Genomic DNA, 15,265 nt, shown 5'->3' with positions numbered 1-15,265 from the left:
AAAGCATTAACTGTTTATTTGCTTTGCCGCTTGTGTGCTCACGTGCTTTTTCTCCTCTGCACACACACACACACACACACACACACTACCTTAATCTTGCTTTATGCAGCCCCCGCCCGTGCTGCACCACCCTCCTCACACCAACCATCGTGAAAATTTGCAAATTGGCCAAAAAGGCAAAACAAGCGGCAGGCAAATTGAAATCACATCGCTGCTCCGACAAATTCACATATGAGAACAGCTCTTGAGAACAAAATGACTTTTTACTGTTGCTGCTGCTGCCTACTGCTGCTGCTGTTGTTGTTGTTGTTGTTGCTGTTGCTGCTGCTGCTGCGATTAGGGGTGTGGAGTGTGGCATGGCAAATATGTGGCTGCGCGGGGTGGCTGCCACTGTTGCCCCCTGGAGGCTGAATATAATTTTCTACTCGTATTTATTTGTTAGAGCCCAAACAGCAGCAGCAGCAGCAGCGCACTGATTGAATTGTGACAGACTGCTCCCGTCCACCCTCCACTCGGCTAAAGAAAAATAGCCAAGAATGCAAATTAAAATAAGGCAGCATCCAAACAGGAAGCTGGGGCGCCTGCGACTCTCTCAGATGTGTGTAAGATAATCGCCTCTAACTTGGGTTGCCAGCAATTTTTATAAAAGGACGCATCAAATTAACTCCTACAAAAATCGAAAATTCTCAAGAGAAATAAATATATAAGAAATAAATATATATTTATATACAAATATACGAAAAACAATATTCTGCAGAATAAAAGCCAATGTGCATGAATTATTAAACACAGTTGACGTTGGCCAGCAAGGCGGCTGACCGAGCACAGGCTTTGCTTCAAAGAAAGGCTTTAAGGCCTTTGCGCTCGATTCGCCCAAAACAGCCAATGAGGGGCATTAAAACGGCTTAAAGGCGTAATATGTTGTGGCTTAAATTACATAATAACAGCGGAACGAGCCAAGCGCAAACAATAACAAGGCCAAACACAATAACCAAAAAAAAACGTGGGGCTTACAAAGTATGCTGCTCATACCCTATAAATAAAAACTGCAATGGGCTAGCTAGAAACTTTCTGTGCTCTTAGATGCTAAAAGTTAAAAAATATAATTCCCATAATAAAATGCTTAATTTGTGCCAGATTAATTTATTTACCATTTGTCAGTGGCTAACTCCTAGTCGTATATACCCAATGCATGCGCAGTATAACGTGTTACTTGTTTTTATATATTTTTTAATTATATGCAAAGAAATGTTGCGAGTCGGTCGTCAAAAGGCTTACAAAGAGCCTTTCTTCTGCCTGCCAAGGTAAACACGTGGCTCTACTGCCTCCAAAAAGGGAACAAAAATCAGTCAGCTTACAGGCGCTCATAGCCCGCGTGGCTGCCAACATAGTTGTTGCCTTTGTTGGCTTTTATCATTAACATAGCTTCAAATTAACGGAAAAACACAGTCAAGCAACAGCAGCAGAGGCAGCAGCAGCAACACTGGAGCCACTGCACCGAGTCGTCTCGTCGTTGGGGGAATTATAATTTTTTTTTTCACACTTTTCCAGCGCCTTTTGCTGGCCGTGTTGCAGCCACTTCGCGGCGCTGTCACTTGGCGAGGCAAAAGTTTGTCCCGCGAGAAGTGCATGAATATAAAATTCGGTTGAAAAGTGTTAATTTCAAGGCAGCACGACGACAGACGCCTGGCAATATGGCCTAAGACAGCCGACCATTCCGCCCGCCAAGCAGGTGGCACCACTCTCAAGATGCAGCGTTGTATTCGTTTCGTTTTGGCATATTGCCGACAATTTGCGCTGCTTTGTAATTAATTGAACAACACTTCACATCAAATTTATTGGAAATGCGCTGCTCAATTCGTTTTGCTGGTTGACGACGTAATTAACAAGCTGACAACCAGCTAATTAGCAATCAAATTGTTGCGTCGCACAATTCAAAGTTAAACAGACCCCCATAAGGGGAGGCAGATAATGCTCAATCGAATATAGTGGAAATGTTCATATATGCTGAACTGCATATATGGAGCATAGTTTCAAACATATGCAAGTCATTATTAAAGCTAAAATTAGAAATTTGAGATATGCACTTTCATCATGTAGAATTATGTATAAAAATATGCACTAAATAAAATTGAAATTCTGTTTCTCATGCACTTGACTTATATATAGACTTCAGAGACAAATTGTGCATAGATGAATATGAATAAATTTTTTTATTTGTATATAGCTCAACTCATTCATTAAAAATTCCTACGGATAATTGCTATAAAATGTTGATAACAATAAATTAATATTAATTATGAATTATTCATCTACATTTATTGTGAGATGTTATACAAATATTTTATTTAGATACACACACGCAAATATATACATCAATGGGGTCAACGATCTAACTTTTCTGTCTAAGCCAGTTTTAGGAACCAGTCTGCAATCAATTTGTAGAAATGCAACTGAACAACGAACTCATTTAAATAATTTTCGATTTGTATATAGAACATTGAATTTAATATTTGAGCGACCGACTGTAATCAATTTTACACACAGATATATTATGGATATAACATTTCGTATATAATAATATCGTAAACAATTTTGGTATATTAATATCAAGCAAAAGCAGAACAAAACTTGTTCTTAAAATTTGGTAATTTTTATTGATTTATTTATTTTTATTAAAACCAGTTCAGTTTGCCTGATGAGTTATCCACGTGATGGAGTGATGTTTAATTAAGTCAGTCAAAGCAAAAATTGCAAATAATATAAAATATAAAAACTTCGATTGAAATTAAATATGAAATAAAAACAATAAAAAAAAAAATAAAAATAATAAGAAAAAATTATAAATAAAATATAAAAACTTAAAATTAAATTTAATAAAATAAAAAATAAATATTTCAAATAAAAATATATAAACTTATATTATATATATAAAACAAAAACATACTACAAATTAATACAAAAATAAATAAAAAAATAAAAATTTAATTTGAATTAAATAAAAAGTACTACAAATTAATATCAAAATAAATTAAAAAATTAAATTTATTTTAAAATAATGACTTCAAGCTTAAAAAAAAATCTACATAAAAATAAAAATCAGTAAACAAAAATTAAATGAATTTATTAAGGCAGGCATTGAAATACCTGGATGAATAACTAAATTAATTTTTATATATTTATAAATTTAAACATTTATCAAAGTCCAATCTATTTACGTTTTAGCAAGACTGGCAGTTAGCAAATTAAAATACAGAGCTCAGCTCTCTCAGTTGAAATTCTTTTATACACATCTGTCTTCGCAGGCCTCGTCAAGTCAAGCTTCACATTGACAAGTTCAAAGCTATCATATGCAGTTGTCCTATATGAGCGGTTCCCTGAGTTTTGCATACGTAATGCTGTCATTAGGCGCACATGCAGTGAGCTGCTAATGCAAATCCCTCATGGCTGTTGGCCTCTCACTAAACTGGCTGCTATATTTATTTTGGAGATTTTGTATACTTGCAGCCACACGTCCCGGCATCAACTTCTGTGTGTGTGCAGGCGTGCGTGTGGTTTTTGTACGTGTGTATATGTCGGATTTGGGTGGTGTCGTTGTTGCTGCTGTTGCTTCAGCTGCTACTGCTGCTGTTGTTGTCATTGTCACGTGTGAAGTGCCATCGAGTGACACAAATGAAGTGGCTGCTATTAGCTTTAAAACTCACAAGAGCACAAAGAGCAGAAGAGCTCCAAAAGTGGAAAACTTTGCGTGCATCTCGTTTGCCACTTGCTGAAAGGCAACAACTACTTGTGTAGTCTTAAAGTTACCCCCGCACATACCACACACTCACACACAAATACGCACATATACATATATATACGCATATATACTGATACTGCCACGCAGCGCATCAAGTTTGCTTTCATGTGCGCAAATTAGCTTATCTGATACATCAAAATGCTACTGCATAATTCAGCAACATTTTTTCTGCCACTTTCATTCAATTTGCACCCAGCCAAATCTTTTGCCATAGCACTCGCTGAGGTTTATGCCTGGGTGGTTGAGTGGTGCTCTACACTTGATGCTGCTGCTATATGCGTGTGTGTGTGTGTGTGTGTGACAGTCTTCAAGCTGATGGCTGTTGTTTGGCTCTGCAAGTTTATTTTAGTTTTGGCACGAACTGTCTTTGCCCTTTTTTTTATTTTTATTTATTTTTATTTTTTTGTCATTTTGTTACTTTGTAAATGCAACTTTAATTTGACATTTACATGCGACTCGGCATAGCTGCTGCCCATTGCTATTGAGAGCAACCGAATCCAATTGCCTGCTGCCTGCTCAAAATTTCCTTATGAGAAATTCAATCCTTGGCATGTTTTTAGATTATCACAAGGCAATCGCATGTTTTTTCAACAAGTCCGTGTGGGCGTGGGTGTGTGTGTGTGTGTGGCTGGGAGTGTATGATTACTGCGTTTGTGTGACTGCTCTATATCTATCTCTCTCTCTCTCTCTCCCCTCCCTCACGCTCTTGCTCTCTCTGCTCTTTAGGCTCCAATGGGATTTTTGCTACTTATCTCATTTTTAGCATATTTTATCAAACATAAATATGTATATTTTGCGCGCTGCTCTTGCTCTAACAGTGCTACTCCTCCTGCTCCTGCTGCTTCTCCTGGTCCTCAAGGATTTGATTCTCATTTTGTGCGTCACCAGCATCAGAGTTTTCTGCGCTGCGTCTTGGCGTGTGTCTGTCTGTCTGTCCGCCTTGCCTTACGCTTTTTAAGCTGCTTGATTGACTTGAAGTGCTTGGATTTAAGTGGTCGTTGGAGATTTGCTCGTTGCTGTGGCCCTCACTATTGTTATTGTCGTCGTTGTCGTTGTTGTTGCTGTTGTTGTTGTTGCTGCTGTGGGTGGCATCGTGGCGTTACATTATATTCTTGATTATTTGACTCTGTTGACTGCCATTGAGGGACAGATGTCTGCGAGCTTTTGTACCATATCAAAGGCCAAGTTTCAAAATTCATTCAGTTTTGCCTGCCTAATTGACAGGTGCAAACATAACCGTTTCTTGAGCGGAAAATCTCAACCAGTCTAGCGCTATCTAAGCGAACTCTGTTCCAAGAGCACACACAAAGTAAAGTCAGCACACACACACAAACTATTCTTTTCTTTTCTTTTTTTTTTTAAGCACACGAACTTTAAATGTGTTTTGCGGACAGTTCCTTTGACCAATTACAGCGCTCAGCAGCCTTGGGGTTCGAACGAGCACGAGGTCTGCTGGCAAAGCCGCTTAGCATTAGTTTGTTTGACTCGTCACAAGTTCAAAAGTCAACCTTGCACATTGCAGCTGCAACTTTGTGTGGGTGTGGGTGTGGGTGTGTTTGTGTGTGTGTGTGTCTGTCTGTCTGTCTGTGTGCATAAGTCACTTAAGTGCCCAATATGTTTGGCCATTTGAACAATTAAAAGTTTTGCTCCTAATACGCTTCATTTGGTAAACTTTCGCAGAGGGATAAGTGACTGGGGAGAGTGGCCGATAGATCCGATCAATGCATAGGGCAGGGTATTAAGAACTTTCATCACATGCACCGGCGTGGCAACATGCCAGCCAGAGTCCAAACTGATTTGAATTATATGAAAGTTTTAACCAAAGCAGAAATCAGAAGAAGAAGGGGGCAAAAAAACGTTGTACAAAATAACGAAAAACTTTGCATGCCTGGCAAAATGTTCCCTTTGTTGCTTATTGAAATTTATTGAGATTTATGCATAATCTGGCTGAGCGCAGAACAAAAAAAAAAAAAAAAACCCAAGACAAAAAATTCCTGCCAGCTGTCAATCACAGAAGTCGAAGCCCGAACTGTGCGGCCATCGGGCGTCATCTTCATCCTCCAGTGACCGATAAAAATGACAGGCACAAAACATTTGATGAAACACTCGGCTAACGCTAACGTCGTCAGCGTCTAACATCGGCCTCAGCTCAGCTCAGCAGCTGTCCAGGAAATAAGCGCCAATTATGCCACCAGCAAATGCGTTCGGCCTGCTGCCCAGCAGGAAGCCAGCTGGATGGCCAGTTAGCGACCAGAATTCATTTCGTTCGCTCGTTTCGTTTCGCTTCTTTCAATTCCAATTTCAATTTGCTGCACGCTGAAATGGCGCTGTCGTCGTCGTAGCTTTCGCTTCGTATTGGGTGGATGGGTGGACAGGGGGGGGAGCACGCATATCTGCTTGACCAAGCGCATAGATGAAAGACTGAAGAGAGTCATCGAGGCGCTCAAAATGACCCACCTCCGTGAAGCAATGTTTCATTTTGTACGCACTTCCGCCGTTAGCTGGCGCCCTTCCATCTCGTAAAGGGATTTTCCTGTATCCTGCATCCGCTCGTCGCTGCTGCTGCTGCTACTGCCACGGCTCCTGCTGCTACTGTCATCTTGCGCCATTGGGTCATCCATCTACCGTTTCATCCTTTGAGCAGCCCGCAAATGTTTTATTTATATGTGGACAACGTTGGCGGCAAAGTTTTACTTAAATATGCGTAGCGGACCGTCAGGCCCTTGGCCAAACAGCCACTGCTCAGGTGTCTGGGTGTATATATATATATATATATATATATGTGTGTTTTTTTTTTTTTTTTTTTTTTTTTTTTTTATTTTATTTAAACAGGCTTTTTACTACCTAATTGGCAGCTTAACAAGTTGAACATAAAGACACAATTATTTACAGTACACACTACAGAAATTTCATAACAATAACAATATAACAATTAACAAAAACATCAACAAACAATAACAATTTTTACGTAAATCACATGCAATTTGACTTGATACATTTTTATAGGAACCTCGCAGGGAGGTCCTGTGGATGGCACTTCTTCAGTCTTCTTTTTCTGGCTGCTTTCTTAAGTCTTCTTGCCAAAGGGTTTGGGTGGCCTTCGAGTCTTGCAAGGTAGCTAGCAGCTACCTTTTGCATAACGTCTCCAACTTTGGGGACCCTGAGATCATATATATGTGTGTGTGTGTGTGTTTGTATTTTCCTTTCTCCTTCTACAGTTGACTTTGATTCTGGTGTATTGATATGTATAAGTTCGGCTGGCATGGCATACTTTTAGGCACAGCCGGAAGGTCTCAGCCTTTGATTGAGTGGAGCGCGCGCAAATCCGCAAAATAGATTTCCCAATTGACACATATTTTCTTTTTGCCGAAAAATTGCTTGCATGAATGAATGCTACTGCTACTAGGGCTGCTCTGTTGTTTTTCTTTGGAAAGCACGTATTTCGACTCTTGTTAATAAGATTTTAATATTTATGGCGTGGACACACGGCCCTTCGAATCGACACGTGTTTCACTTCTCGCAGCAGTCAGACAGTCAGAGATCAACTTTTCCAGTTAATTTGAAGTAAGTTGAGGAATATCAAAATGAATTCTGATTATTATGATTTTTGAGGCAAGTCCAGCTGACAGGCTCGTGCATTATTCATTGGCTTCATACATTTCTTTCGTTATGCTTTTAATTTTAATGCTTTTAATTCATATTTGTCTAGCTTGGAGAAAAACAAAAACAAAAACCTGGCCACATAATAAATTAAATTTTATTTAATTGCTTCAGTTAAACGGGTTGCCTGCCACTTGAAGCATGAAAAACCGCTCGGTGTGAATGCCTTTATTAATTTCGAAAACAGACCCCAACACTTAAGGCTGAATGTAAAACCTTGCCCACTTCACCTAAAGCATTCGCATTCGCCAGCGGCAAGAAGCAGCGGCTGGCGCTTCTTTATTTGCTTTGCTGATTGTCAACATCAATTATTTAACTTTTGCGTGACAGACCGCCCAAAACTGCTCGGGTATAGGTACCCCTTTTGCCCTCGCTGGTCTATTTAAAAACAGTCAAATAAGCGCACATAAAACTTATCACGCCTGAATTTGTCAGCACAAAAGCCAGGCACGAACGGAAAAATTTCGCGGCTGGCTTGAGAGAAGGCAGCAACCCTTTCACTTTTTTTTTTCTTTCTTTTTCATTTTTGTCATTCTTGTTATGTGCCCTACGCATCCTTTTTTTGAAATACCCTGTAACTAGATAGGGCAGTAACTGGGGAAACTTTAAATTGATGATGTAAATATGAATGAGATTCATTGATTTAAAAAATTCGCAAAAACCCAAACATATTTTTTAATATAGTAAGAAAGGAACTAAATGAAATTAACTTTATTAACTTATTCTAAAAAATCATGAAACATTATTTTAAACTAGAATTAGCAGCGAACATATTTAGACCGATAACAATTATAGGGAATAGAACTATAATTAAATATCTACATAACTATGTAATCGATACGATACAATGTCATCGATACTCAACAAGAATGTTATCGGAAGTACAGATTTCCATTCTTAATTTGACATATAATGTTAACCTCTTTTTATATTATTTTGGGTATAAACAAATATTCTGTTTTATATTCTTCAGTAATATAGATAAATTGAAAAAAAAAAATAAATAAATAAATAAATAAAAAATTTAGGAAAATAATATTATACAAGTAAAAGGAAAAAGTAGTTTTCAAGCTTTGTAAAACAACAAAAAAAAAAGATAATAATAATAATAAAAATAAAATAAATAAATAAAAATAAAAAAATCATAAATATATAAAAAAGAAAATAATCAATAAAACTTATAATATTTAAATAATGCTTCGTTGATTTTAAATCTCTTTTTCACTACTTCTACTTCAGTATCAATTGCTTTACAGGGTAGCTGCATAGTGCAGTCTATTAGCTTTTGCCTTGCCGAATTCGGTTAGTTGAAAATTTGTCGCCGCTTCTGCTTTGCACTTCATTTTATGTTTGTCTTGTTGAATGCCAAATGCAAATGCTCTGCATACTTTATGGCGTTTTGTACGCTTTTTTCACACTTTCCTAAGCAGTTGCCGCCGCCGTCGCTGCCGCGCGCACGAGTTACCAACCCAACAACACACACAAACACATATTCAATAATTCTTTGTACACACATAAGCACACACAAAAACACTCAAACACACACAAACACATATTCAATAATTCTTTGTACACACATAAGCACACACAAAAACACTCAAACACACACACAATTATAAAATACCTACACATAAGCATTGTACTCTTTGTAAGAAGATACGAAACAAAGAAACCAAAAAACTTAGAAATAAAGACTCACTTCTGTTTTGGCATTTGAATGAAGAGGACGTTTTATTAATATCTTGACACCTACATATATACACCATCTAGCTCCCGATGGTAATTGGCGCAGCCGGTTAAGGAATGGATCTACTTATAATCATGCTAAGTATCATTATTTTTGTGAAGTTCACTAAAGTGGAGTAACTGTGTATAAGATGCATTGCTAAATGGAACGGAATCAATCGCTGATAATCGTTACCACAAAAAAAAAAAAAAAAAAAAAAAAAAATATAAATATTGCAGTCTATGTATAAACATGTACACATGTACCTAATTTTAAATAACAAATGTGTTGCGATTGGGCAGAATCAATCGTTGATAATTGCTGTTATCGCAACATTATTCATTAAAAATATATATGTACATATGTGGATATGTATGCATATGAACATCTTGTGGTGTGATATATGAAATCAAACGCTGATCATCGTACTTCATACACAACAAACATTCATTCACAAACTCATGATGTGGTGGGGTGGAATCAATCACTGATAATCACTACTGCCACAGCATGATTAAACAACATAGTAATGTATTTGTGAATTTGTACATGCAGTACATATATGCAGACATACGTAACTAGAAAATCGTCTATTATTTCACAACTACATGAAATTTTAAGACACGCTATGAAAAATAAATAAAAAGCAGCAACGCCACAATTCTGCGTTTCGCCGCCGACCTAACGGAATCTTGAATTTCGGTCGTCACTCTCAACATTAAAGAGGCTCTGATGTCCGGCGCCACTAGACACGCGACAGAATTACAACGCTCAAAACTCAAGAAATTTCGGCCGACAATAACAAATCTATGCAACATACAATATATGGCGCCACTAATCTGTCTTTCGACGCCGCCACCGTCGCTTATTTCGGCGAAACGAAATATGCCTGGCGTCACACATTCGCACAACTACGCTACAAAATATGTAGTTTGTAGTGAAAGACACTATTCAATGAGCAACTCGCAAAACTACAAGATCAGTTGCGACACAGAGCTCAAACAGAAAAGACATACATACAGCTTACAAATAATCTCATAGTGCAGTGATAAATAGTCGTAATCGCTCATGTGAACAGAAAAGTCTATAAAATCAAACGTTGATAATTATATGACTTAACTGATCGGCTTTGGTAAAACACATACGCAAATTTTCATAGTATATATCATTTTCATTCTTACGTTGTTTTTCCCTACGGTGAATTAGATCCGATGAATTCTGGCGCAACAACTTTTATACCAACGCAGCATTCGTAAAACTGGTGTCAATACCACAAGCAATAGCATTTTATTAAGGAATGTCAAAGCGATATACACTTCGGCCAAGAACATCTACCAGGCAAATCATAAAAAATAAGCGAAAACACAGTTTATCCTCCCAACGAAAACTCAATGGACTCCGGCAACGCCTCGGTATCACTTCCGTCTACTATATCGACTTCAAACGGTACACCTTCAACAATTAGCATGGATAACACTCCAACAACTGTAACCCCAACCGACATCCTCGCTTTCATCAAGGAAGTACCTACCTTTGACGGAACCCCTAATCAACTGCAAGACTTCATCGTTAATGTGGAAGAAGTGATCACATCTATGCAAGGAATCGACCAGACACCGTACAGCTCCCTTCTACTAAGAGCTATCAGGAATAAAGTCATAGGAAGAGCTAATGACGCGTTAAAACTGTGCGACACTGGACTCATCTGGAATGACATTAAGGCTAATCTGATTCAACATTATGGTAACAAAAAAAGTGAAGCTATGCTTATTCACGATTTGCAAAACATTTCTGATAACTTATCTTTAGGTCAACTTTTTTATGGTATTTTGAAAATAAGATCTCAATTAACAGACAAATTACGAAACGCAAATCAATACTCGACCGACAAAGCTAAACTCTATGACGAAATTTGCTTGAATACATTTTTAATCCACTTGCGAGAACCTCTTAAAACTTCAGTAAAATCAAAAAATCCGCAAGATATTAACGAAGCCTACGAATATTGCCGTATAGAAAAGACCTTCTATTCTCAAAAACCAAATAACACTCAGAAAATTAGAGCACAAATAACACCATATTCACGCCCCCAAAATATAAAAAATCATCCTAACAATAACCCACAGTATAACAATAGAAGCAATTCATATAGAAATTCTGCAGCCATCACTCAGCCTAACTATCACAATAATAATAGAAATTCAACTCTAAATCCTTTCAACTCAACAATCACCCCCAACAATCAATTACATAATATTAATGAACAACAATCATCAACTGAACTTTGCAATATCAACGACGCAGAAAATTTTTTCAAAACTGCCTCCAAGACTCAACAGGGTACTTAACAAAAAGAACACATGGCTCAACACTACCATTCATATGGATTAATTCCATCACAAACCAACCCATCAAATTTTTAATAGATACAGGTTCCACAAATTCATTTATAAGCCCAACTTTAGTTTCCAATGTCGATCGCAAAACTCTCAATAATCCTGTAACTATCCAGACTGTCTTAAATCAACATGTCATTAGAGAAAAAACCATTATTCAATCGCTTACAGAGTTTAAAGAAGAAATGATTTTGGAGTTTCTTCTTTTCGACTTTCATCCACATTTTAAAGGCCTGTTTGGAATGGATATTCTAAGAAAATTAAAAGCCAATATTAATCTAGCCTGTTTTTGTCTTGAAACTCCAAAATCATGTTTAAAAATTTGTATACAAGACAATCCAGTAACCGAAGTACATGTTATACCCGCTCTATCAAAAGTCTTAATAAATCTTCCAGTCCAGTTGAAGCAAGGTGATTTTTACAGTCAAGAAACAATTTATAACAAACACTTGAATATATCAGAAGGACTATACAAATCAGCTAACGGATATAGCAATATGTTAATTACAAACAAGTCCCACGAAGATCAGCCACTATATTTGGAACAGCCATTAAAAACCACCCCCTATAATCAAAATCAATTTGTTGAAATATACAATATAGCCTCAGATAATCAAAATCCTCAACATATCCACAAACCAATCACCACATTAAGAACCGACCACCTTAACTCCGAAGAGAAAATCGCGCTAACACAACTTTGTAGTAAATACATAGACATTTTCTATGACGATAGTCAAAAGTTAACGTTCACCAATGACATTAAACACTATATACACACAACTGATAATACGCCAATCTTTGTCAAATCCTATCGCTATCCTTTCGCCTTAAAAGAGGAAGTAAAAAACCAAATAGAGTCAATGCTGAAACAAAATATAATTACAACCAGCTATTCACCTTGGAGTGCCCCAGTTTGGGTAGTTCCAAAAAAAAAGAGGCCCAAATGAAAAACGAAAATGGAGGCTAGTTTTAGATTATCGTAAACTCAACGAAAAAACAACTTCAGACCGCTACCCCATTCCGAATATAAACGATATTCTAGATCAACTCGGTAAATCCACCTATTTCTCAACGCTCGATTTAGCCAGTGGATTTCACCAGATTGAAATGAACCAAGCGGACAGATATAAAACAGCCTTTACAGTAGAAAGTGGTCACTTTGAGTTCGTCCGTATGCCGTTCGGGTTGAAGAACGCTCCTGCAACGTTTCAAAGAGTAATGGACCATATCCTTAGAGATCTTGTAGGTTCCATCTGTCTGGTTTACTTGGACGATATTATAATTTTTTCGACATCTCTGCAAAAACATCTGACTGACATTAAACAAGTTTTTGATAGGCTCAGATCCGCTAACTTTAAATTACAAATTGCAAAATCTGACTTCCTTCGAAAAGAGGTTAACTTCCTAGGCCACATAGTGACTCAAGATGGTGTTAAACCTAATCCCAACAAAATAAAAGCCATTCAGGAGTTCCCCATCCCAAAAACCAGGAAACAAATTAAATCATTTCTAGGGCTCCTTGGGTATTATCGAAAATTCATTAGGGACTTTGCACGCATAACAAAGCCCCTAACACAGCAATTAAAAGGCACAAAAGCGGTAACCATTGATGAAGAATACTGTAAAGCCTTTGAGTTTTGTAAGACATTACTTTGCAACAATCCAATATTGGTTTACCCAAATTTCAACAAACCTTTTATATTAACCACTGATGCAAGCAATTATGCCATTGGCGCTGTTTTATCACAAAAATTAGCTGGAAATGACAAACCTATTTCTTATGCAAGTCGTACATTATCTGATGAAGAAACACGTTATTCTACGACAGAAAAAGAAATGCTTGCAGTTTACTGGGCAGTAAAACACTTTAGGCCTTACTTATTCGGAAAAAAATTTATCTTAGTCTCGGATCATAAGCCATTAACATGGAACACAGGGCCATTTTCCACCAACGATAAAGTTGCCCGTTGGAAATTGCAGTTATTGGAATACGAGTTTGAATTTCAATACAAAAAAGGCTCTCAAAACGTGGTTGCAGATGCACTTAGTCGTATCCGTTCCGAAACAGACATTAGCGTAAACCATATAGACGCAGAAATTTCTAATAACCTTTCAACCAACATCCCAACTATTGAAAAACCACTTAACGACTTTAACTTGCAGATTGTTTTAACTGAGGGCATTCCTGCTTCTTGTAAGGTTTCTACTCCCTTTAAAAATAAATTAAGGCAAACAATCACCGAACCCAGCTTTACCACAGATATTGTACTGGACATCTTAAAGAAAACATTAAAACCAAACAGGATATGCACAATTTACACATCAGACAACATTTTTAAGATAGTGCAAGATGTGTTTTCTAAAGAGTTTTCTCACAATAAACTTTTCAAATTGTTTAGGTGTACAACTTTCCTAAATGATATTACTAATACTACTGACCAAGAAAAAATTGTCAATGATTATCACAATAATAACAATCACCGAGGTATTGATGAAACACTAATGCATCTTAAAAGAAAAGTTTACTTTCCATATATGAAAAGTAAAATAGCACAGATAATAAAGAGTTGTGAAATTTGCCTCACACTTAAATATGATAGACAGCCACAAAACCACCTTTTCAAGTACCACAAACTCCTTGCAAACCAATGGAAATAATTCATATAGATATATACACGATAAACAAAAACTATAACCTTACACTAATAGATAAGTTTTCAAAATTCGCATGTGCCTACCCTATACCCAACAGGACCTGCATAAACGTCGGCACTTCCATGAAACATTTTTTTAGTCTTTTTGGAATACCTAAAAAACTAATCTATGACCAAGGTGCAGAGTTTTCCGGCAGTATATTTAAAGACTTTTGCAATCAATATGACATCCAATGTCATGTAACATCCTTCCAACAGTCATCCAGCAACTCCCCGGTAGAACGACTACATTCAACACTTACCGAAATTTATAGAATAATCACCGAACTAAAAAAAAAAATACAAGCAGACAAATAAACACGAAGAAACTCTTTCTGAAACACTTCTAACCTACAATAACGCTATACATTCATCTACAAAACTCACACCTTTCGAACTTTTCACTGGACGCACTCATATTTTTGAACAAACTATTAAATACGACAATAATCACGAATATTTGCAAAAATTAAATTTCTTCCGATCAAAATTATACCAAGAGGTAAAAAGAAATGTTACATAAAAATACCAAACACAATTTGGATAAACTTAATGTTGCTAGAAAATCTGCAACACTTGTATCCAATAATGATACCATATTTAGAAGGGAGAATCGTAGAAATAAGCTAACACCAAGATTCTCCAAACATAAAGTTTTACAAGATAATGGCAACACAATTATCACTACACACCCACAAAAAATACATAAATCTAAAATAAGGCGAACAACATAATAATAGGCAGTATAATTTTTAATTTTAATGTATACTATTCATAGTACTTAAGCATAGTATAAACAAAAAGATGACATTTTATATTATACTTTATCTTTATTTTTGTGTTGTGTTGGTCTCACATCCTTTGAGTATGCTCAATCCACATAACAAATCAGTGGTATCCACCTGGACACCCTGTTTTTAATCATTTGCTTCATTTTGGGGAGGGAGGAGTTACCAACCCAACAACACACACAAACACATATTCAATA

The sequence above is a fragment of the Drosophila mojavensis genome, unplaced genomic scaffold (genome assembly GCF_018153725.1).
Source record: "Drosophila mojavensis isolate 15081-1352.22 unplaced genomic scaffold, ASM1815372v1 contig_16, whole genome shotgun sequence".
In the NCBI taxonomy this organism is placed as follows: Eukaryota; Metazoa; Arthropoda; class Insecta; order Diptera; family Drosophilidae; genus Drosophila; species Drosophila mojavensis.
Note: the sequence above shows the minus strand (reverse complement) of the source record.